This window comes from Crocuta crocuta, unplaced genomic scaffold (assembly GCF_008692635.1).
Source record: "Crocuta crocuta isolate KB4526 unplaced genomic scaffold, BGI_CrCroc_1.0 scaffold247, whole genome shotgun sequence".
In the NCBI taxonomy this organism is placed as follows: domain Eukaryota; kingdom Metazoa; phylum Chordata; class Mammalia; order Carnivora; family Hyaenidae; genus Crocuta; species Crocuta crocuta.
The window spans coordinates 1,316,766-1,341,782 of record NW_027531910.1 but is presented as its reverse complement, the minus strand read 5'-3'; the positions used below and the strand labels follow the sequence as shown (position 1 = coordinate 1,341,782).

Genomic DNA, 25,017 nt, shown 5'->3' with positions numbered 1-25,017 from the left:
ATTACACTGAGCTTTTTTATAAGCTTGGGGCTTTGAGTGACTCTTAAACTTCCACAATCATGAAGCTAGCCCCAGGCTTAGCATTTCAAATGCATATTAGCCCTTTTATTTACTTTTTGACTATTGTTTAAGAGTGATTTCACCCAGTTTTAAAAATTCTAGTGTCTCTTTTTATTGATTTGTAAGAAGTTTTATATACTTCACACCTAAATTATTAAAACATTATCTAATTTTTCTTATATTTTATGAGGCTTTTTGTTTATATTTATATTGCATTTAAATATTTAACCTTATAATGTTTTTTATGTGAGGTCAGACCTTTTTTTTTTTTTTTTTAACATTTATTTATTTTTGAGAGAGAGAGAGAGAGAGCCGGAGCAGAGAGGGGCAGAAAGAGATGGAGACACAGAATCAGTCCAAAGCAGGCTCCAGGTTTTGAGCTGTCAGCACAGAGCCAGATGCAGGTTTGAACCCACAAGCCATGAGATCAGGATCTGAGACTAAGTCCTAGGCTTAATCAACTGAGCCACCCAGGCACCCCATACTTGGGGTCAGATCTTAAATGCATTTTCTTTTAAGCACACTAGTTATTCCTTTGACCTAATATCATTTATATTGTAATCTATATTTTCCCCAGTGATTAGAAATGCTATAGTTTCCAGGGCGCCTGGGTGACTAAGTCTGTTAAGCGTCTGACTTTGGCTCAAGACATAATCTCACGATTCGTAGGTTCAAGCCCCATGTTGGGCTCTGTGCTGACAGCTTGGAGCTTGGAACCTGCTTTGGATTCTGTGTCTCTTTCTCTTTCTGCCCCTCCCTGTCTCATATTTTCTCACTCTCTAAAAAAATAAATATTAAAAAATTTTAAAAAATAAATGCCACAGTTTGCATGTGTTGATAGGAATATTGGAATAAATTTCTAGATTCTCTGTTCAGTTTCATTGATCTGAATAATCTTTCCCCAAACCTATTCTATTTTAACTGTTATAGCTCTGTGATTCAATTCATTCTTCTTCCATCAGAATTTTTCTGTTGATTTTCTTACTGGTTAATTTTCTAACCAATGTTTTTGAATTGTTTCATCAAGTTGAGAAAATTCTTGAGATTTTGATGGCCAAAATAATGAATATGTTGATCCAGCTGGAGAAATTGATGTCTTTAAACATTAACTTTTACATTTAAAAACAAGGTATGAATCTCCATTTATCTAAGTCTTTGTTGATGTATCTCAGTAAATATAATAGCTTTCTTCAAATAGGTCCTGCACATTCTTAAGGTTATTCTGCTTTTAGATTTGATCTTTTCAAAAAATAAGAAAAAGGCTGTTAATTTTTAATATTAATTCTTGTTAGTGGTCACTATGCTGTTTCCTTCTTATAATCTATTTTTCCATTTCCCCCCACACTGTGGTGTGTCAGAGGACAAAGTTTATTGTGTACTGAATCAATCAGGTTCCCTGTATTCTGGCTTTCAGTTGAAATCATATGGAAAGAATATCTTTTAATATTTGCCAGCTCAGAAAGAATGTCATTTGCGATACACAGATAAGTGACTTATGTGCTACAGGAATTTAGTTGACTTCTCCTTAAGTCTTCTTCCCTTTACTGGGTCTCACATGATTATTGACATAGAATATGTGGTTTTATTACCTATTCAAATGTTTAGTTGCCTAAAGAGAAGAGAGTCAGAGGAGCTACACTCTCAGATCATCAAAACCAAAGAATTTTTATTTAAAAATGTTTTAGTGTTTATTTATTTTTTTGAGAGAGAGAGACAGAGACAGACAGGAGTGAGTCGGGGAGGGACAGAGAGAGGGAAACACAGAATCCGAAGCAGGCTTCAGGTTCTGAGCTGTCAGCACAGAGCCTAATGCAGGGCTTGAACTCATGAACTGCAAGATCACGACATGAGCCAAAGTCAGATGTTTAACCAACTGAGGCATCCAGGCGTCCCAAAGAATTTTTATTTTTAAAATTAATTTATCAGGTACTATATCCACCACCTATTGCAAGAGTGTGTTTTATAGCTTGTTCTACTTTGCTATGAACTTGCCACATTGATAAGCATTTCTAAGAGATTAAAAAAAATTCTCTGATGGCTTTGTCTTTGATGCATGGATACATATTTTCTCTACACTTGTAGTTCTTCACCTTGAGGCCGCCATTTATGATATTTGGCCTACATAATTTGTGTGTGTCTCACATCCAGGCTTTACACATCCATTATCTAGTAACACTTTGCTACTAGCCAACTTCCAGATAAGAAAAGCATGACAAAAACTGTCCCTTGGGGTACTTTTCTGTCTAGATGCCATTAGCTATCTGAGGTCAATAAGCTTATAATTAACTTTTGGCAGGGAGTGAGGCCTCAATTACTGCACACATCTTAAGTCCAGATATCTTGAAACTAAGAGATAGTAATAGTTGTTACAAGATTCAAACTTAGTATTTTGATTATCATTTCATCTTATGTTTTTTGCTTCACGAGTTTGTGTGAAAAAAATAAGAGTTTATGTTAATTTTTATTGAATAAATAGACACTTTTATTTTTTTAATCTGATTTGACCAATTAATAAGGCATGCTATTTTAGTAAATTTCTAAATATCAAAATATAATTCCACTGTAGAGATGAATTAAATACATTGTAGTGTATTATTTTTTTAATGTAGTAATTTCTTTGTGTGAATTTATTTATTTGTTTGTATTAAGGTATAATTGACATATAACATGATATTAGCTTCAGGTGTACAACATAATAATTTGATATTTGTATATATTGCAAAATGATGACCACAAAAAGTCCAGTTAACCTTTGTCATCATAAATAGTTACACATATTTCCTTGTGATGAGGACTTTCAAGGTCCATTCTCCTGGCTACTTTAAAATGGGCAACAAGGTATTATTAACTATAGGCACCATGCTGTACATTATATCCCTATGACGTACTCAGTTTATAACTTAACTCTGTGCCTTTTGGCCCCCTGCACCCTTTTTCTCCACACACCTCAGGCAACCAGCAATCACCAGTCTGTATTCTATATATATATATATATGTCCCCCAAAAGTGGTGGGGTTTTTTAATTTCTTTAGATTCCACATATAAGTGAGATCATATGGTATATATCTTTTTATGAGACAGACACTTTAAAACAAAATTTAAACGATTTTTTCAAGAATAATTTTTAGTTTTGATTCTACTCCTTTTATTAAAACAAACTATTTTAATTTCTTCATTCTGTTGTCTTCATTCTGTATTTGTCTAAGTAGCACATGGAAGGATACATTTTGGTGTCTTTATTTATTGTACACTTAAAAGTATTTTTCAGAATATTTTTCTAATTTTTAAACTAGAAGGGCTGTTAACATAAATTTAGTAATCCAGCATCCTAAAAAGAATTGGAAGGAGCTAAGACATAGACAGACCTAGGGGGATAATTTAATCTGTACATAATTTTCTCTCTATAATTTATGAGGCTGCTATTCCAGAGACCAGCTTTCTATGTCTCATTTTCCATTTGCCCCAGTCTTAAATCTACAGTTATGATGCATCTTGTTGTCTCTCTTGTATTACCTCCCAAATGATTGGGAAGAATCATAATACATCAGGGCGAAAACCACCACCTGCTGGCTTCCTCCTTGAGTGGCTTACATTCTTATATGTCTCCCAGTGCAGGTAATTCAGAATGCTGTTGATCAGAGCAAGTAAAGCGATCTTAGAGGGGGTGCTCTCTGCTTATTTTATGTTGTGCCCTTGTCTTTATCCCTCTCTGCTGGAAATTGTGAATGCTAGAGTCTCCTAAATTTATTTTCTGTAATATTACACTACAATCTCAGGACAAAAAAGCAATGAGTCCTTGATTTGTTTCCAAAGAATTAATTCAGTTTGAGGTATATTTATTAATCATGGCTCCAAATACTGTTTTATTATGTTTATTTGAGATTTTGTTATTAATTACTAGGTAACTGAGAATGCTGAGTTGGCAAAGGAGCTAGGTTTAGAGATACCCAAGGCATTCAGTTATCTGGAAATAAACACCGAGCTTCTCATTCACAATTATAAATCCTCATCAAATTGTATTTGGAGTCCTTAATGAAGCTTTTACTCACCTTATTTCAGGTGCACTGTGCTTTCATCTAAAAATAAATATGGGTACTCCCTAATGTTTTATCTTCAGTTCTTCTCTCTTTTTTTTCTGTTTTCTGTATACAATTTCATCTAGTTTTGTGGCTTCTGTTATCTCTACTTTGTGGATCATTCTCAGATCCTAGTACCTACATTTGTATTTTCCATGAACTCTAGTTTAACCATCCAGATGAATGCCTGCTCCCATCTTAAATGTTATGATCATGACTTTAAGTTTTCGAAGTGACACATCCAAAACTGAATTCATCATATTCTACCTTCCCAAATCTATTTCTTTACTTGTTCATTCATCTGCTCCTTTACAGATACATTCATCGTTGTATTTACTGAATACTTTCTTTGTGTCAGGTTCTGTTGCTGAGTGTATATTGGTAAAAATTGTAGACAAGAACTCTTCTCTGAAAGAGTTTACACAAAACTAAGGGACATTCATGCACACAGGTTAGAAGACAAATATGAGATGGCATGGTATATGACAAGTTGTGATGAGCTTGTGATAGGATGAAAGAACAAAGAGAGTACCCGATCCTGACTTAGTATCAGAGAAAGCTTTTTAAAGCAAGTAACAGCTAAGCTGAATGCTAAAGCTTGAGTAGTAATTTAGCCATGTAAATTGGAGAAGGAGAGAGTATTATAGGTAGAAAGAACAATAACTATGGAAGTAAAAAAGATCATGGCACATGTCAAGCCTAGGAATAGAAAATAGTTTATTATAGCTAGATTACAGGTGGCATAAAGTAGTGAGTTTTCAGACCGGAAAGGTAATCAATACCTAAATTCTTAAGGGCTCTTTAAATTGTGTGAAAGGGTCTACTTTATTTGCTGAGAAACAGAGAACGTATTGGAAATTCATAATGAAGGAAGTTAAACGATCAAATTTGAATTTTAGAAAGATAATTTTGACCGCAGTTTGGAAGTTGCATTGAAGGGCCAAAGGCAGGGGAAAGAGCAATTAGAATCAAATGAGAAGTGATGAAGTTTTTTATTAAGGTTGTGATAGTAGAGATGGGGAAAGCTAAGAGTTTTAAAACATACTTTAAAAAATTTAGGGACTTATTTGATTGGGGCCCTAGAGGAAAAAAGAGACAAAGATTTCCTGCTTGAGTAATGGGGTGAATAAAGATATCTTTGTGGGTTTTTTAAAAATTCCTGACATTATCCAATTCTGACACTAACAGGGTGTCCTACAATTCAGTCAAATTCTGACAGTAACTACCCTTCAGGTAGTACCAGGCTTCAAAGATTAAGGACTCAGTCTGGAAGAATGCTCTCACTTCAGATGCCGGTTGCAGGTTTTGAGTCACAAAATTATCTCCAGTCCTGTTCCACTAAGCTAGAAAGTTCCACTGAGCTGGTAAGGGTTGCCATGTCCCCCTACACCCTCTATTTTTCATGTTTGAGAATATGGTACAATGACTCACAAGGCTCAGGAAAATACTTTACTTACTATTACTGTTTTATTATGATAGATATAACTCAGGAACAGCCAAATGGAAGAGATACATAGGATAAGGTACAGGGGAGGGAACATGGAGCTTCCGTGCCCTCTTTGAGTGCACCTCCCTCCCAGCCTTGGTGTGATCATCAACCCAGTATCTCCCTGACATTATTGATTAGGGGTTTTTATGGGGGTTTCATCTAAGTCACCTCAAAGAACAAATGATGCTCCTATAAACCTTGTCACTGAGGTTTTTAGGGGCTGTGTGCTGGGGACTGGGGACAAACACCAAATATTTATTTTTTATTATACTGTAACCTTCCACTGAGAAAGGGAGCAGAAGAAGAGGAGCAGGTTAAAGAGGAAAACTTTTTTTCAATCTTGGACATATTGTATTTTAGTTTTCCAAAGTATTTATAAGCATAAATAGTCAAAAAGAAGTCAGTGGGTCTGCAGTTTAGGAAAAAAATCTGAATTAGAAACTTTACTTTGGTGATTCTCGGGATACTAAGGATTATGAAAGCCAGAAAACTGGAGGTTGCTGACAGTGAGTACATGACATGAGAAGAGAGAGGACCCACAAAGAGAAGAGAAAGAGAAGCCTACAAGGGAGATTGTGGGGTCATCAAAAATTTAATAGGAATAATCACATGACCAAGATAAAATATTTTGAGCATGTGTACGCACCAACCATTGAGTGGAGTAAGCACTTTGCATGAATTGCCTTATGTAAAACTGGAGAATGTGGAATTAACAGAGTCAGAAGAAGAAACTGCTCAAGAAAGATGGAGCTGACTATAGGGTTGAATGCAGCCAATAAAAATTAAAGATGGTTTACACTAAAATTTATTATTATATTTAGAGCAAGAAGATCACTGTAGACTTTGAAAAAAGCAATTCTTGAGGAGTAGTGGAAGCAGTAGCCATTGTACAGTAGGTTCGGGAGGTAATGAAAGGTGTGGAAATGTTTCTATAGAGTCTTCTTTGATTCTTTTTGCTCATTTGTCTTCTGATGTTAATTCTAATTTCACAATGACTCTTGCTTTTATCTTGCTTCTCCTTGTCATTGCTTTTAACAGGACTGCTCTTATTCAATCCTGGGCTTATACTTTAGTTCCTGTTTCAGGAAAAATCAAACCATATGTCTTATTTAAGGCCCAATTCAAATACTGTGTATTTGATTAAATTTCCCTAATGATCTCATACTCCAGCAATCTGCTTATCCTAAAAGTCTTCATTAGTCTCTTTTTATAATACTTATGACTTTCTGCCTTGAGTATACCACCTACATGTGTGTCTTACCACTCTTTCTAGACTGTTAATTTCATTAGGGAAGAAATTATATTTATTTTTATATTACACATAGTTCCCAAAATAGAACATCTAAGTACTTATTCTGTACTATAATTTTGAGTTATTAGGACTTTACAAAGTTTTAACTAGGTCTTTGGAATATTTTCCCTTCTGAAAAGCGATAATAATATTATCTGTTTTGGCCACTTAACATTATAGAATAATTTTCAGAATTTAAAAAAAAAGGCATTTGAAAATGTAGCATATAGGGGCACCTGAGTGGCTCAGTTGGTTGAGCATCCAACTCTTGATTTCAGCTCAGGTCATGACCTCGTGGTTTGTGAGTTTGAGCCCAGCATCTGGCTCTGCACTGACAGTCCTGAGCTTGCTTGGGTTTTTCTCTCTCCCTTTCTCTCTGCCCTTCCTCTCTTCCCTCTCTCTCAAAAAAATAAACTTGAAAATAAAAAGATGTAGCATATAAATCACTGGAATATAGAACAAGTTATTCTTTGCCTTATTATTACCACTGTAAGAGTAGTTAGTGGTATTAGTAGTAATATTAATATGGTTATTTTATACTAAGAATATTTAGATATGCAGCAAATCAGCCGATTAGTAGTTTAAAGGTTAATTTCTTCAATTCAGAGCATATAACACCTGTGGTGAAGTGTCTGCCAATTTATTTTGATGAATAATTCAAAGAGCATAGATTTTACTTAGAGACTGTTTCTTTCCCTAAGTGTTCATATTAGGAGATGTAGCAAATGATTTAGATCAAGTGTTTCAAGGCCAATTGATCAATTTATTATTTTTTTAGTTTTTTTTCAGTATAAAATTAATGTGTGCTTATTACCTAAATGCAAACCACTCTTAAATGTAAATATAGAAACTGAAACCCCAATTCCCAGAAATAACCAATTAGAAGTGTTTGGTATATTTATTTCTGTAAATTTATTCTACATGCACACATTTATTTTTTGTTGTTGTCAATGTCGTCCTCCCTCTGTCTCTCTCTTTCCCCAACTCTGGATTGAATGTACATAAATATATGCATAGTTATACACACAAAACAATTTATACATACATACATACAAACATACACACACATATTTAATCCACATATAGATATCGTGGTAGATAGACTAATGAGCCTACTAAATGTGGACTAAAGATGTTCACATCCTATTCCCCAGAACCTGTGTCTATGTTATCTTATATGACAAAAGTGTGCATGAAATTCAGGTTAACGATCTTGAGATGGGGAGATTATCCTAAGTTATTGATTTGGGCCAACTTAAAAGTGGGTCCTTAAACGTGGGAGGAGAAATAAAAGAATGGGTCAGATGAATGTGACGTGAGAAGGACTTGACCTGCCTTTGCTAGCTTTGACAATGGATGAAGGGTGTCATGAGCCATAAAATGCCATGGAGTCTAGAAGCTGTAACCTGCCCTAAGTTTACAGCCAACAGAAAAATGCAGACCTCAAGTCATTCAATGGTGAGACACTGAATTCTGCCAACAAGTGAATAAGCAAGAAAACTTAATCTTCCCTAGAGCCCCCAGTAAGAAAGACAGCCCTGCTGACACCTTGACTTTACCTTAAGGAGACCCAAGTCTGACTTCTAACCTACAGAACTATTCAATAATAAAATTGTTATTTAAGTCATTAAATTTGTGGTAATTTGGTAGGATAGTGACAGAAAACTATATAAATATAAATGTGTTTCTATAGTCATCTACATAGCTTGGCAGCTTCATTTTTCTTAAAAAAATATACACGGGCATCTTTTCATGCCATTTGCTTATCGGTATAGCTTGCACATTATGGATGTAATTTTGTGGGAGAAACTGCTAAAAATAGAATGGCTCACACAAAGGACTTTACCAGATGTACTCAAATTACCCTTTGGGAAAGTTCTCTCAGCAATTATTTGTACCAATAATATATGAGAGTGTCTATATTCTATGTCGTTGCCTGAACTGGATATTATCAATCATTTTAATGCCATGGCCTTTGCCTTTTACAGGAATGAAAATTGCTTTTGTGACTATTGACTTCCACTATTTATTCTTTGTCTGACTCTCGCATGGATTCCAAAATGACACATTATTATTTTATAATAATGGCCTCTTGACCTAGTAGATTTTCTCAGTGTCTATGATGAATTGGCAGTATGAAGTTAATTATTAACTTATAAAATACTTAGACAATTTTGAATAAAAGGTCCATACCCCTGAGTCCCAAATTTTTGTGTTTGGCCTTGTCTGAATGAGTAGCTAACTATTCACAGTCAATCAGATACTTCATGTGTCTCAGTTGATGATGTTAGTAACACTTTCCCAAATTCCAGTGCCTCTCTCCAGTCTCATCACGGTCCTTCCCACCCCAAGTTCTTAGAGTATTAGTGACTAAGTAACTTAAATAAAAACATAGGAGGTGTCTTAGGATGTTTTCTGAATGTATAACAGCTTATATGAAGTGAGTCAAGGTGAAGTTTTCATCAATGGGGGACTTATAACAAAATAGAATAGCTGAGACAAAGAGTAGATACATTTTATCAGAGAAGACTTTCATGAAGAATTTATTTCAAATTATACTTGCTTAGGGAGGGAGGGAAGATGGCAAACTAGGAGGGTCCTAAGTTCACCTTGCTCCATGGATGCAACTAGATAACACTGACATCACTGTAAATAACCTAGAAAATGACCTGAAGACTGGCGGAACAAACTACCCAACTAATGGTAGAGAAGATGCAATATCAAAGAAGACAGGAAGTATAAAGACACTGGGAGCAAAATGTACCATGGCCATCCATGGCGGGGAAGGAGCTGGTGGTGTGCAGAAGGGTAGAAAACAGACTATCGCACTAGGGAACTCACCTGGGGAAAACAAATCCCCAAAACATTTGTTCTGAAAGCAAGGGAGCCAAATCTTGGACTTAAAACCTGGAAATTTAAAAATTGGCAGGCCTGGCTCTGAGAGAGCCTGGAGGGCATTAGGAAGATGCTCTGCAAGGATAAAGCCTGGAAACAGCAATCTGAAAAATGTCAGGGGCAATTGGGAGGGAAGTTATTTTCTCATCTCAGAGGTTGGCCCAGAGAGGCAGAGATCATGGGGAGACGCTCCAGGAACAATGGAGCTGGTAGGCGCCCTTTCCCTCCCATGTTTCCCAGCATAAACACATAGCCACCTGTGAGAACCTAACTTTCTTCTACCACCCCCTGCAACCCTGCTTTGGCAGATCCATCCTTCCCAGTCACGCTTGCCTCAGTCCTGGGAGTGTGGGGCCTATCCCCAGAAAACTGCTACAAACCTCACCAACACATCATCTCCCAAACTACATGTTTTGTGGGACCTCAGTTCCAATAGTGACGGCAGTGGCAGGGCAGATCTCATTTTGCAAGCAGATCAGTGCACACCTTGTTAAAATGCACCCCACCTGGCCAGGGACCAAATACTGCCAGCAACAGGCAAAGAGAGCCTCTGCAGGCAACTGGACTCAAGGAAAAAGTGGCCAGGACTCAACAGCATGGCACATGTAACATACAGAGGAGACTCCCCTGGAAATCACAGGTTCTGGTCTGCAGGGCACTACAGGACCTCTTCTTCATAAAGTCTATATCTTCAAGAGCAGAAGATATAGCTGACTTTCCTAACACACGTAAAAAGACACAAAGAGTTAGACAAAATGAGAAGACAGAGGACTATCTTGCAACTGAAAGAAAAGGACCAAACCATAATCTACGTGAAATGGAGATAAGTAATATGCCAGATAAAGAATTTAAAGTAATGATCATAAAGATACCCACTGGTCTTGAGAAGAGTAGAGGACATCTGTGAGACCCTTAACAATGAGATAAGTGGCCCCTGGATGGCTCAGTTGGTGACGTGTCCAACTTTGACTCAGTTCATGATCTCACAGTTTGTGAGTTTGAGCCCCATGTCAGGCTCTGTGCTGACAGCTTGGAGCCTGGAGCCTGCTTTGGATTTTGTGTGTCCCTCTTTCTCTGGCCCTCCTCCACTCTCTCTGTCTGTGTGTCTGTCTGTCTGTCTATCTGTCTCTCTCTTTCTCTAAAAAATAAGAAAAGACTAAAAATATTTTTTAAGCCAATGAGATAAAAAGACCCATTAAGAGATGAAAAACACAATAAATGCAATTAAAAATACCTTGATGAGGGGCACCTGGGTGGCTTATTCAGTTAAGCATTTGTTGATTTCAGCTCAGGTCATGATCTCACAGTCATGATATCAAGCCCCATGTGGGGCTCTGCACTGGGTGTGGAGCCTGCTTGGGATCCCCCCGCCCCCGTCCCTCTCTCTCTGTCTCCCCCTCTGCTCCTCTCCCCTACTCACCTCCCCTTTAAAAAAATACATTTGATAGAATAAACAGTATGCTAGAGGAAGAAGAAGGACACATTAATGACCTGGGAGAGAGAGTAATGGAAAGCAATCAAGCTGATTATATGAGAGAAAAAAAAATAATAATCCAAAATAAAAATAAACTTACAGAACTCAGTGACTCCATCAAGCATAATGACATTTGCATTATAGGGATTCCAGAAGATGAAGAGATAAAAAAAAAGGGGATGGAAAATTTATCTGAAGAAATAATAGCTGAAAAATTCCCTAAGCTGGTAAAGGAAACAGATATCCATATCCAAGAGGCACAGAGATCAACCAACAAAATCAACCCAATTATGTCCACACAAAGACATATAGTAATTAAAATGGCAAAAAAATAAAAAAATCTTTAAAGCAGCAAGAGAAAATAAAAGAAGACAGTTATATACAATGAAGCCCAATAAGACTATCAGCAGAATTTCAGCAGAAGTTTTTCAGGTCAGAAGGGAGTGGCATGATATATTCAAAGTGCTAAAAGCAAAAACATCTGCAGCCAAGAATACTCTATTCAGCAAGGCTATCATTTAGAATAAAACGAGAGATAAGGAGTTTCTCAGGCAAACAAAAAATAAAGGAGTTCATGACCCCTAACGCAGTCCTACAGGACATGTTAAAGGGGACTCTTTGAGAGGAAAGGAAGACCATAAGTGAGAGTATAAAATGTTGGAAGCACAAAACCACTACAAATAAGTATATCTGTAAAAGTTAGCCAAGGGATTCACAAAATAAAAAAATGTAAAATATGACACCATACACCTAAAATATGGGGGTGGGGGCTAGTAAAGAATGAGTTCAATCTTAATTGACCCTCCACTTCATAGAGACTGTTATATACAGAAGGTGTTATATACAAACCTAAAGGTAACCACAAAACAAAAACCAGTACTACATATGCAAAGATTAAAGAAAAAGAAATTAGTGTATACCACTAAAGAAAGCCACGAAACCATGAAAGAGAAAAAGAGAGAAAGAATCTGAGAAAAACTACAAAAACAACCATAAATAGCAAAATAGCAATAAGTACATATCTATCAATAATTGCTTGNCTGGGTGTTATATGGAAACCAATTTGACAATAAACTATTTGTAAAAAAAAATAAAATTACCTGGGTAACTCAAAAAAATAAATAAATAAAAATAAAAATAAATGATAAAAAATAAAAAGAAACTTTATGCTTAAAAAAAATAATTGCTTTGCATGTAAATGGATCAAATGCTCAAATCAAAAGGTGATGGAGTGGATAAGCAAACAATACTCAAATATATCCTGCCTACAACAGATTCATTTGACAGAAAAACACCTGCAGGTTGAAAGTGAAGGGATGGAGAAACATTTATTATGCAAATGGAATGTCAAAAAAAAAAAAGCTGGAGTAGCTATACGTATATTGAACACAATAGACTTTAAAACAAAGACTGTGACAGGAGACAAAGGACATTATATAATTATTCAGGAGACAATGCAACAAGAGGATATAACAATTATAAATATTTATCCAACCAACATGAAAGCACCCAAATACATAAAATGGTTGGTAACAAACAAAAAGGAAGTTACTCTTTAGTAATACAATAGTCGGAGCCTCTAACACCCAACTTACATCAATGGGCAGACCTTCCAAACAGAAAATCAGCAAGGAAATCGTGGCTTTCAATGACATATCAGACCAGATGGATTTAATGGACATATTCAGAACATTCCATCTTAAAACAGCAGACTTCACACTCTTTTAAAGTGCACATGGAACATTCTCCTGAATAGGTTACATATTCGGCTACAAAACAAGTCTCAATAAATTAAAAAAGATAGATGTCATACTATGCATCTTTTACAGCCATAATGCCATGTAAATAGAAATCAACGCCCAGAAAAAATCTAAAAAGAGCACAAATACATGGAGGTTAAATAATGTTCTACTAAACAATGATGGGTCAAAGAAGAAACCAAAGAAGGAATAAAACAGTACATGGAAACAAATAAAAAAGAAAGCACAACAATCTAAAATCTTTGGGATGCAGCAAAACAGTTATGAGAGGGAAGTTTTTAGCAATACAGGTCTACATCAAGAAGCAAGAAAAATCTCAAATAAACAACCTAACCTTACTCCTAAAGGAGCTACAAAAATAACAAACAGAAGCCAAACCCAGGAAAAGGAAGGAAATAATAAGATTAGAGTGGAAATAAATGATATAGACACTAAAACAGAATAAAACAAAACAAAACAAAAAAAGAACACATCAATGAAATCAGCAACTGTTATTTGAAAATAGTAACAAAATTGATAAGCCTCTAGCCAGACTTGTGAAAAGGAGAGAACTCAAACAAAATCACAAATGAAAGAGGAGAGATCACAATCAACACCACAAAAATACAAACAATTGTAAAATAAAATTATGAAAAACTATATGCCAGCAAATTAGACAACTTAGAAGAAATGGATACCTTCCTAGAAACATACTGAGCACTATATTAGTTGCCTTTACTTGCTAGAAGCAATGATTACAAACTTGGTAGCTTAAAAAAAACATTTATTTTCTTTCAGTTCTGGAATTCAGAAGTCTGAAGACAGTTTCAGACACTGGCTGAAATCAAGGTGTTGACTTGGTCAACTCTCCCTTTGGAGGCTCAGGGGAGAATCAGGTTTTTTGTTTGCTTGTTTATTTGTTTTTTGTCTTTGCATTTTCTAGCTTCTAGAGCTGCATTCCTTTCCTTCCTTCCCTTGCAGCCCCCTTCCCCAGTCTTCAAAGATGGCAGCATAGCATTTTGCTTCAGGAGCCACATTGCCTTCTCAGTCAAATTTTCCTTTCCCTGCCTCTGAAAAGGACGCTTATGGTGATAATTAGGGCTCCCACAGTCTTTATCTCAAGCTACTTAAACACATCTGCAAAATCTCTTTTGCCACATAAAGTAACATTCATAGGTTCAGAGGATTTGAATCTGGGTCTCTTTGGGGACCATTATTCATCCTACCACAGGCACCTACTACATGCTGGATTTTGGAGACCCAGCAGTGAATTAGACGTCTTTGCATCTGTGCTCATGGAGCTTGACATTGTGGGAAGTAGAAAAGATATACAAGGCACAGACCTGCTTTTTAATTGGGTTCTTTAATAGAGAAATATTTTATCAGAGAATAAATGTATGTTCTTTCCTTTAATCTTTTAGCAAGAGAAACTGCCAGCTACTTCTTAGAATAAGCAGGCACAGAAAATCACCTTGCAGCAGACACTGTTGAGAAAAATTACTTGTGTTCTCTCTTATATAAATAGAGGATGAGTGGGCTCATCTATCTTAAGAAATAACAAGCCTTTTTTTTTCCTTTAGTGACTTTGCAGACTGCTCCTTTTTTTTTTTTTTTTTTTTTTTTGAGCATCAGGAGATTGTGGTTTTCTGGCAGAAGAAAGGTTAGGTCAATGTGTTTTAGGAGTCTGGTTTAGGAGCCTATGGTATCTTGGAAAGGAAAAGAAAATCCCAAATCCTAATGCCTTAGAAAAGAACTTCTTAAAATGTGGACTATAAGGAGTACAACATTTTGGGGGTTGGCTAGTTAAGGCATAAAACTGTAGCATGAATGATCACAACACATGAAACTCCTTCCCTCAAAACAGTGACAGACTCTGTATCAACGTATATGAAGTAATTTCCCCACTCAGGAAGTGCTGTCACCCCTCTGCCTACCCAGCTTTCAACTAAAGACAGGCGTCTGTCTCAAATGCCATGTGGAACAGGGTCTTGCCAGTAGAGTTGGCCCATACTCAGTAGTGCATTCAATTCAGCAGCACCAATCACCCAGAGGTGAATGTTCTGTCATCTCTGTGTGGGAAGATAATGACACAGGAACACTCCCATCTCCATCACTTGGAGTGCCATGACCTGGTCAAGTGCTTAAATCAGAAATGAAAAGAACTTTTGTCAAAAGAACTTGGGCTATTTAATTGCTTTCTTAGTCTGTTTAGGGCTGTTATAACAAAATATGATAACTGGATGATTTATAAACATCAAGCATTTATTTCTCACAGTTTGGGAGGCTGTAAAGTTCAAGATTAGGGTGCATGGTCAAGTAGAAACCCTCTTCTGGGTCATAGACTTCTTATTTTTTCCTCATGTGGCAGAAAGGGGGCATGGGTTTCTCTGGATCTTCTTCCATAAGGGCACTATACCCATTTGCTAGGGCTCTGCTTTCATGACCTAAGCACCTCCAAAATCTTTACCTCCACAAGTCCTTACCTCCTGGTACCATCCCCTGAGCAATTTGGTTTCAACATATTTTGAAGGGACACAAGCATTGATACCATAGCAATTCAGAATTACCTCCACTGAGCTTAATACTAGGGTGTGAGTCAATCCTAAAAGAGCCTCTACTAATGAGTAAGGAAGACACCTTAGCCCCTGGGCCACTATAGGGCCAGAGAATTTACACAGCACTGAGTTACAGACATGAACCTGTCAAGGCCAGTTTCCCCTTTGACCTGTGTCACAATTCAGGAATTTAGTAAGATAGAGTTAGACTGGATTCTTTATTGTCAAGACTGGTAGATACTCAAGATCTGTGGATATACATGGCGAAAAATTAGAGCACTAGGGTGATGGATAAGAGTTTAGATCGCTGAATTCTCTGTGCTATTAGTTGGTGGAGTTGGTGTTCTATTCAGGGGACTTCTTGGGAGTTATATTCTTTGCATCCCAAATGGTGTCAAGATCCTAGTTACACCTTTATAAAGCAAAATATGATGTAAAGAATGCTATGACAATTTAACTAATGAAGAAACTATTGGTGTGTTTCATAGCACTGCCTATAAATGTAATAGGGATTTAAAATGGACCCATTTTTCAGTATGTAACACAATAATCATGGAGAAGGTATACTTGATATGAAGATTGAGGCATAGTATACTAGATAATTGAACGTTTGTTTTGGGATTAATTGTATTTGTTTGTTTATTGGCTATTTAGGATCCCCAAATCCTTCTGGTTTTGGAGGAATACTGTGGTGTGTGTCTCGTGCCCCACTTCCCATTAAGGAAGCAAAAAGGACTGGCTTCCATTCAAGGAAGCTGAGGAGATACAGACATAGCCTAAGCTTAGCTAATCAGATTTTTTCTAACCAAAGACTCAAATCTTGAATAAATAAGGCAAATAATGCAGGCAGAATTGAGAAATTCTTCATGGCGGTGTCAACAATACTGAGAGGTCAATGCACACTTGAAAGTGTCAGCGCCTTAATCTGAACTGTTGTATGAGGCTGTGGTCCCGATTGTCCAGTGCTTCTGGGTTCCCGCCCATTGCCATTGCCTAATTTCCTGCCTTCACTTTCCTGCTGAACTCTGTGTTTTAGTTTGCCAGATTTAGTTTCTCTTGCTTGCAAAAAAGAACTCTACCATTGAGAAGAGAGGATGTGGAAAAGAACTGAGAAGAGATGTCAGGTGAGTGGAGTGATGGACAAAGGGATAAAATGACATAATACATCTAGGATATTCTAAGGAAACTTCAAGGACTGGAGGGGGAAAAAAGACATCAAGTATTCAGGTGACAGACAGTAAGGACAGTTCTAGGACTAGAGCAAACAATACATCTCAGAAAGTAGGATTAAATAATAATGAGTAAGTAACCTTAGTCTTTTATTCTTCTATCTCCCGAATAAATTATTTGTTGTATTTCTTGTTATATGTCAATAACCATTGTGGCTCTGGACATATAAAAAGGGCAAAATCCATGCTGTCAAGGAGACAGCAGTCTTTTACAGTGCAGTAAGGGATTTCAGGACACAAATTCCTTTCTTGTTTCAATTTAAACATTTAGGTAACTCTAAAGCTAATTATTGCCACCAATTTATCAATTTTAAAAATTGCTAGAAATAGAAATTATAAAGCAATTTAGAATCCTAGTAAATCACAGTAAAAGTGTCAGTACTGAGGGCAGTGTTTTATGTCTTAAGGCCACATACCTATTTGCTAGTTATGGTTAATGATAAATTTATGATTTTACCATGAAATAATATAGTACCCAAAAGAGGGGAGTGGAAAATCTACATATGAAGCAAAAAGACTGGTGAGAAAATCTGCCCCGCTAGTTACCACTTGACCCAGCTGCCCCTATGCACCTATCAACTCGCACTCTCAGAAAGCCCTTCTTCCTAAAATATACAGATCTGGATTTAAATTCTATTGCTACAATTCTGATAGTCCTCTTGTGACTGTAACCAAATAGAAAATAGAATTTAAAGCATGAAGTGGTGTACACTCACTAAACAAACATAAGGGACATGTCAAAACTTATCTCTCATGGTCAGTAGGACATTGATGTCTCACCCTTTTCCATGTCTCCCGTTATTTCAAGAGAAGAAAACAACCAGAAAGAGATGCACTAGGCTATACGATAAAATTACAAGATGCAGAACTGAGTAATAATCCTGGTCTATGGAAGACTTATACAGCACTGGTAAGGAGGTTGTCCAAACCTAGTCCTCTCCCCTTATGGATGACTTCCCATGCCATCCACAAACCACAGGAGCACACATCATGCCTTCTATCATCCCACCAGCATACTTGCTAGAGCCCCAGTTCCCCGAAGACTCCTTAATGGTGATGTGTTGTAGTGAAGTGAATTCAAATAGCTAGGGAAGAGCTTCTCAATCAGGGTGCCAGTAATGTGTTAAATGTATGCAGAATATTGATTTCCTTAACACCTTAGAAAGTACCACACAGGGTCTGGGATTGTCACAGCCACAGGGCCCACAATGTATATTCTAAGCAGTCTATTGGCTTCAATTTTATGAAATATTATTTTCTCTGACAAAATGTGAACTTTTATTTGAGTATTCTGTTTTGTGCAACTAACAATTATACTAATTGGTATACCTTCTCACACACTGTATATTTTGTATGTTTCTGAGGCTCACTGAAGTAGAGACAGGGAAAAGGATGGCTGTAGGTATACAAGTTTGCACAAGCCTGGGAAATAAGAAGCATCTTTACTGCAAATGCCAAAAGAGAAATGGATGCTGTTTTGCTAGTAGCAAGACAAGATCAACCCCAAGGATCTTGTCGAGTGGAGACTATTATAATAATAATGGTAATTAGGAGAAGCCAAAGGCTACTATTAGTCTAATGTGTTAGAGTAGTTCTCAACAAGAATTTGATAAGGGAAATTTGTATTTTTTCTCCCCATTCTTCCCTGACCACCCTGATGCAATACATTTAAAATGCCTGTTTACTACACAAAATCAATTTACATGCAGCGCTCACTTTTTTCCTTCTGGGAATCCATCTTTAGATGAACGGCATATTCATCCAGTGCTACTTGTTTAGTTAAAGTATATATGAAAAATAGACAATTGAACTTGGCAGGAATTACAGCCATCCTATATTTGAGAAATTCAAGATTTAGCACGTAAAAATTTTGTGATTGTTACAACAAAATATTACTACCATACCTCCCAATAATTAAGTAATCTACACAAAAACACTTTGGAAAAAAAGTGATGTGGAAAAAAAAGGATAACGTTATGAAATATAAGTGATATTTCAACATTTCTTGCTATTAGCAAGGGACATGGGACCATTAGAACAGTCAGAGTTATAGGAACGGTCCTTCGCTGTGATCCCAATCCAGTTTATAAATATTGTTATACATTGAATCTGATGGGTGGAAAAAGCGATGCAATGAGAATCTATTTACCCTAATTTGTTTACGCTGGCAGGCATAATCAAACCATTTTTAAAAAGGAGGCATGCATTGATATATTTATGCCATAAAATAACCTTTTTTTTATTCAACATCAGAATATTTATTAATAACTCCCATAAAATTCAGAGGAGGGAATAATTATTTCAAAACATGAAGAAAAAATTTAATAAAGTAGCCATTCTTGATTTTAAAAATTAGCAACTAGAAACAGAAACCTGAATAAACCTGATAAAGTATCTATCAAAAGCCAATAACAAACATTATATTTCATGATAAAATTTTAGAAATACTGCAGTAAAGTCAGGGACAAGATAAAGATGCTATCATTATTTCCATTAACATTGTATGGGACATCTGGGTGGCTCAGCTGGTTAAGCATCCAACTCTTGATTTTGGCTCAGGTTATGATCTCGTGGTTTGTGAGTTTGAGACCCACATTGGGCTCTGCACTAACAAACAGTAAGGAATCGGCTTGGGATACTCTCTCTCTCTTCCTCTCTCTGTCCCNCTCTCCCACCCCAAAAAAAAAAAAAAAAAAAGAAAGGTTTAAAACATTAAGGTCCTGTTAATACAAAAGAAAAGAAAAATAAATAAGTGGTTTAAGAAATGAAAAAGAAGGAAAAGAATTACCCTTATTTATACATAATATGGTTATTTATATAAAACCTGGATATTTATATAAATATCCAGAGAGGTAACAAAGTAACAAAGCAAACACAAAAAAAATCAGCAAAGTTTTATGGATATGAGACCAGTATACAAAAATTGATGCCCTTTTTAGAAGCCATTAATAGCCAATTAGAAAATATAACTTAAAGAAGGATAGCTCCAATTTTAGGAATAAAATCGAAGACCTTGTGTAATAAAAGTTGCATAAAACTTTAATAAAACACAAAGCATTACAGACTATAAATAAATGGGTAATTCTACCATGTTCACTGATAAATTTTTTTGCTAAATTAATCTATAAAGTCAATTCCATTCCAATCAAAATCCAAATAGGGCTTTTTATGGATTTTAATGGACTCATTCTCAAGCTTATATGAAAGAGCCAAGAGCCAAGAGTAGTTAAGGCAATTTTAGAGAAGAATCAAAAGAAAGACGGGCTTGAAAAAATTTTCAATATGTAGAGTTGAGTGCATGGGTGTTCATTATGTTATTATCTGTATTTTTCTGTGTCTGAAAGTACTTCGAAATTGAACTTTAAAAATTTAGGAAATGAAAGAGAAAATCTTATGGTCTAAGGTTGGGAAGACTCTTGTAAACAAGAGAGCAAAAAGTATGAAATTATAATGTACAGTACTGTAAAATATACAGCTTTTGTTTATCAAAAGAGACCATAGAAAGTTAAAAGAAGACCCACAAACTGAGAGAAGCTATTTGAAACACATATAACCAACAAAAGGGAAGTACTTAAACTTTAAAAATATATAAAGATTATCTACAAATTAATTTTCAAAAGCAACAAGCCTATAAAAAGTGAGTCAAAATTGAGAACACGCATTTCACAGAAACCCAAATAGCTTCTAAGCATTTATAAAGATGCACAACTTCACTGGCAAGGGGGTTAATGTAAACTGAAAGAGCAAACTGAAAGAGGATATTGCCAGGCAAAAATTTTAAACTCTAAAAATACTAAGTTATACGGATAATCATGTGCCAGCCTAGTCCATGTGAAATGTACCTGTGTATAGAAGAATCTCAAAACCCAAAAGTGTAGTGAAAAAAGAAGTTAGAAAATGTTGTATGATTCCTTATAAAATATACATCACCAAGAAAGTATATTTTTAGGGAATTATACATACAAAACTATATTAAAAATGCAAGGAAATAAGTAATACAAAATTTAGCATGTTTATTTGTGTCTGGGAGGGAAATGGAAAGGACTTCCCAGAAGGCTTCAAAAATACTGGTATTTTCCATCTTCAGCTCTGTAGTGGGTACCAAGGCATTCTTTTTATTATTCTTTATAATGTGCATATATGGGATGCATTCATATATACAGATTTCACAATTAATACTCTTTTTAAAAATCCAGTATGATTTTAAGGGCAGCCCTTACAAAACTGTTCACATCAGCAAGTTCTACACTGTGAGTCGGGATTTCCTTGTTTCTATGTAACCAAACAAATAAGAGAATTCTCTTGGCTTCTGAGGCTGATGTAAGATGGAAACCCTCAGCCGTAACCTCTACCTCCAAAGTACTTATTCTCTACACCTGACTCATTGTTCTCAATTACTTCTACACTCCAGACCAAATGTGAGTTTATACATCTGAAAATTTAATGCCACTTTCATCTCTCTACTTAGGGCTTTTTTAAAAAGTTCCAGATTTTTTTTTTTTAAGACAAAACTGTTTCTCAGAGTCTGAGAGCAATCTCATTAAAGCGACTTCGGAAGGCCACACCAAACCCAGCTGCCCTCTATCAGTGAGTTTCTCAGAGGAACCTCGGAAGACCCGTTTTTTTTTTTTAATTTTTTAATGTTTTATTTATTTCTAGGAGAGAGAGCGTGAACAGGGGAGGGTCAGAGTGAGAGGAAGACACAGAATTTTTTTTGAAACAGGCTCCAGGCTCCGAGCTGGCAGTCAGCACAGAGCCCGACGCGGGGCTCGAACCCACGAACCGCGAGATCATGACCTGACGAAAGTCGGACGCTCAACCGACTAAGCCACCCAGGCGCCCCAGAAAGACCCGTTTTTAAGAGGGGGCGGGTTATCTCCAGTCAGAGACCGAGGTTGGGAGTCCAGCCAGCATCCGCTCCACCCCTTTTCTCCACCAGCACAGAACACGCGGAAAAGCTCTTCCCTCACTCGTTCCCACCCCTCCGGACCCTCGCAGGTAAGAGGAGTCCCTGAGGGGAAAGCCTGNTCCGCGCGCGTCTTTTGGGAGGCGGGGCTGATTGGGCGCGCGGACCGGAGGCTGCGGGCTCTCTCCACCCGATCTCCCTCTTCTCTCAACCCTCACGGCTCTAGCCGGAGCGTCTGCTGGTGGCCGGATTCCCTGGTGAGTAGCTGGNGGCGGCCGCGCGCTCCTCCGCCAGCCAATGCGCTCGTGGCTTCTGCGGGTGGCCTTTGACCCCGCGCCCCTCCGGCGGGCGAGAGGCGTCGCGCTGCGTGCTTCGGGACCCCGCGGCGCCGCGCTCTGTCACTCTTAGCCCTTCTGTGTGTCTGGGGTTAGTTTCATTGCCTTCGTTTATTGCCTGTTTCCTGACCCTGCCGGCCTTGCGTCCGCCACTTTGGAGCGGAACCTCCCGTCGCCTCGGTTTTCCCTCTCCCCCGGCAAGTTGGGAATTCCGGGGGTGACGGAAGGTGCTCTGTCCACCGGTCCTTCTGTTTGCAAATCCCAGCCGAGCTTTGAGCCCGCCGGGAGTGGGAGGGTCGAGGCCTGCCGAGCTCCGGGTGTACCCGGAGGGTCGCGGCCGCCAGCCTCCTGAGCCTTAGGGCCTCCGCATCGGTGGTTTTTCCATTCGCTTCTTGAAACACTTTAGGCTCTGTCTTCGTAGACTGTTATCTTTTGTTAAGTTTCGGGAAGCAGCTATGCCGGACAGTGTCCTTTTACATTTTCTAAAGGAGCAGATTGAAATTAAGGCATTTATGACAGTTTTAGTTTTATTATTCTAAGACCCTGTGGATAAGTGTTATAGAAAAAACATGGAAGTGTTTAAAGATAAATAAGGGAGGATAATAGTATCATAGTAACATCGTTGTTAAAAAAGACGAATAGGACTGGAATGGGTTATGCTCAAGTAATTTAGACAGTTTGAGAGAAAAACACAAAGCCTAGGTATTGGTAATATTGCCACATGGTTTACTGGTCACTTTCAGAGCAATACGTTATTTCCTTCTTAATGAGCTTACCTACTCCTAAAAACGGTGGAGTGCAGTGAGTGTTGTGGATTTTAAGGATCGATACACAAAACATTACCAGAGCTGTTGCTGTTAGTCACGTGGTGAACCTAAGTGTATGATCAGAAAGTAAACGGTCTTCAGATTAAATTTGAGCTGCAATTTATGAGTAAGTAGCAGATAATCATTGTTTTCTAAGACCATACTATTTATTTATGTACTTTCTTATTTTTAAAGTTTATTAAAGAGCCAGGGAGATGCAGAGAGAGAGGGAGAATCCCAAGCAGGCTCTGTTCTGACAGGGGGACCCCGAACCCAGGAATCATGACCTCATGACCGAAATCAAGAGTGGGTCGCTTAACCCACTGAGTCCCACAGGGTCCCCCTAAGACCATACTATTTAAATGAAAACTTGACCACGTGTTGGCAGTTTTCATCTATGTCACAAAAAATTTTTTAAACTTAGTTTGTCTAGTATGTTGTAGGATGGTGGAATAGAAGGCAAGAGCTTGAGTTCTAGAGTCAAACTTGCTCAGTTTCTTGCCAGTTGCTTAAACTTGGCCATGTTACTTAGCCCACAGACTTTGAAAAGTTTCCATTTGGTTTGTACCTGTACTGTGTCATCTGCGAAATGGTGTTAAAAAAAGTTTTACTTCCTACATCGTGAAGGTTAAAATGGAGGGATGAAATTATGCTTAACTGAATTTCTGTTAACCAGAAGGTGTGTTTATGTTAAAACCTGGGCAAGGAAGTGTTGGTATAGAAAATGGTTTTGAAAGTTCCAGGTGTGTAGTATTATTTTTATCTACAATGGCTTGTTAGAAAATGAAATTAGAAAACCATTCTAATAAAAAGCATTAGAAATCTGTACAAATTAATAATAGGGTTATTAAAATGTGGCTTTTCTAACTGGATTGACAGCAAATACTTTTTGAAATATTAGTTGATATCATTGTTCTGTATCTCTTAGGCCTCACTAGACCTTTAAGTCAAAACCTAGCATTTCGAAAATGAAAACCATAAAACTCAAAAGTACAAACCACAGAATTTGAAAAGACACTATTAGGTATAACTTTTGTGTATTATTATGTAATGTAAACTGCCCTTTGAAGTCTTCAATAGACAATACCTTGAGTAGATTCCTGGCTTGGCAATCCATACATCTGCATTTGTAGTTTTATTATTTTCTCAGAAGACTTCTGAAACTTCTTCCTTTTGTTGAAGCCATATAAGTAGTTCTGCACTCTTTCCTTGCTATATCATTAGACCTGTTAGGCATCTCAAGGGTCATTGTCGTTTTACTATATTGAACTTGACAGTTTATTAAAATGAATTTTTAAAATTATTGGACCTAGGTTTCTTCTTGTATAATATGTTCAATATAGACTATCAACTAGTCAACTATCTGTATAGTCAGAAGAATCTATTTATACACATACTGCCCAAATATATATCAATGTCAAAAACAGAAGGGCCTGAAATTAAATTGTTTAAGCTAAACACTTAATGATCACTGACTATGTATAAGATATATGGGCCTCTACTGCAGTGTAAAGACAAGGATTCCATTTTTGGAACTCAAAAGCAATCTAGTAGTGGATACAATATATGTAGATAGCATAATACAATGCATAAATGCAACTTTAAAAATTAGGTAATGCTGTAACAGTAGAATATATATGAATATAATAGAATATACTCATGATAAAATGACTACTTTTCACTATGGAATCATTGGAGAAGGTATCAAGAAGAGACAACATTTCAGCTTTGTCTTGAAGGAGGAGTAGCATTTTAAAAGTTAGCCATGTAGAGAATAGACCTTTAAAGAGAATTAACTATGTGTTATTAATTGCTTGCCATATGCCCATCTTTAATCATCATCATACCATCACCATCACTCTAAATAGGAAATTATTCTAGAAGTTTTTATAATACCAACTTATTTCATGCCTACAAATTTGTGAATAAGTTAATAACATAGTATAAATAGGAAAAGCACAGAAAGATCAGGTCATTTGAAAGTAGCTAAAAACAAGAACAGAAACACAGCTGGAGGTTATTTGCTTTTAATCACAGTGATCACCTTTAGCTTGAGGTGACTTAACAGTAGTTATTTGAGATGTGGAGGTTGGAAAGAGCCAGTGAATCATCTATAATGAGGTAATAAATGAACATTTCTTTTTTTAATGTTTTATTTATTT

The 25,017-nt window shown here is 36.9% G+C and overlaps 1 protein-coding gene across 3 annotated transcripts in view; it reads left to right on the top strand.

Annotated features, from left to right (window-relative positions):
* Positions 1 to 21,781: 21,781 nt before the first annotated feature.
* Positions 21,782 to 25,017, top strand: part of MANEA (mannosidase endo-alpha) — a 68,704-nt gene continuing 65,468 nt past the window's right edge. The window contains exon 1 of one of the 3 annotated variants that reach the window (XM_077774689.1): positions 21,782 to 21,806. The gene's annotated coding sequence lies outside the window, so the exon portion shown is untranslated. Of the gene's footprint in view, positions 21,807 to 21,880; positions 21,972 to 22,068; positions 22,141 to 25,017 lie in introns of those variants that run through there. The other 2 variants (XM_077774687.1, XM_077774688.1) reach the window with 2 other exon arrangements.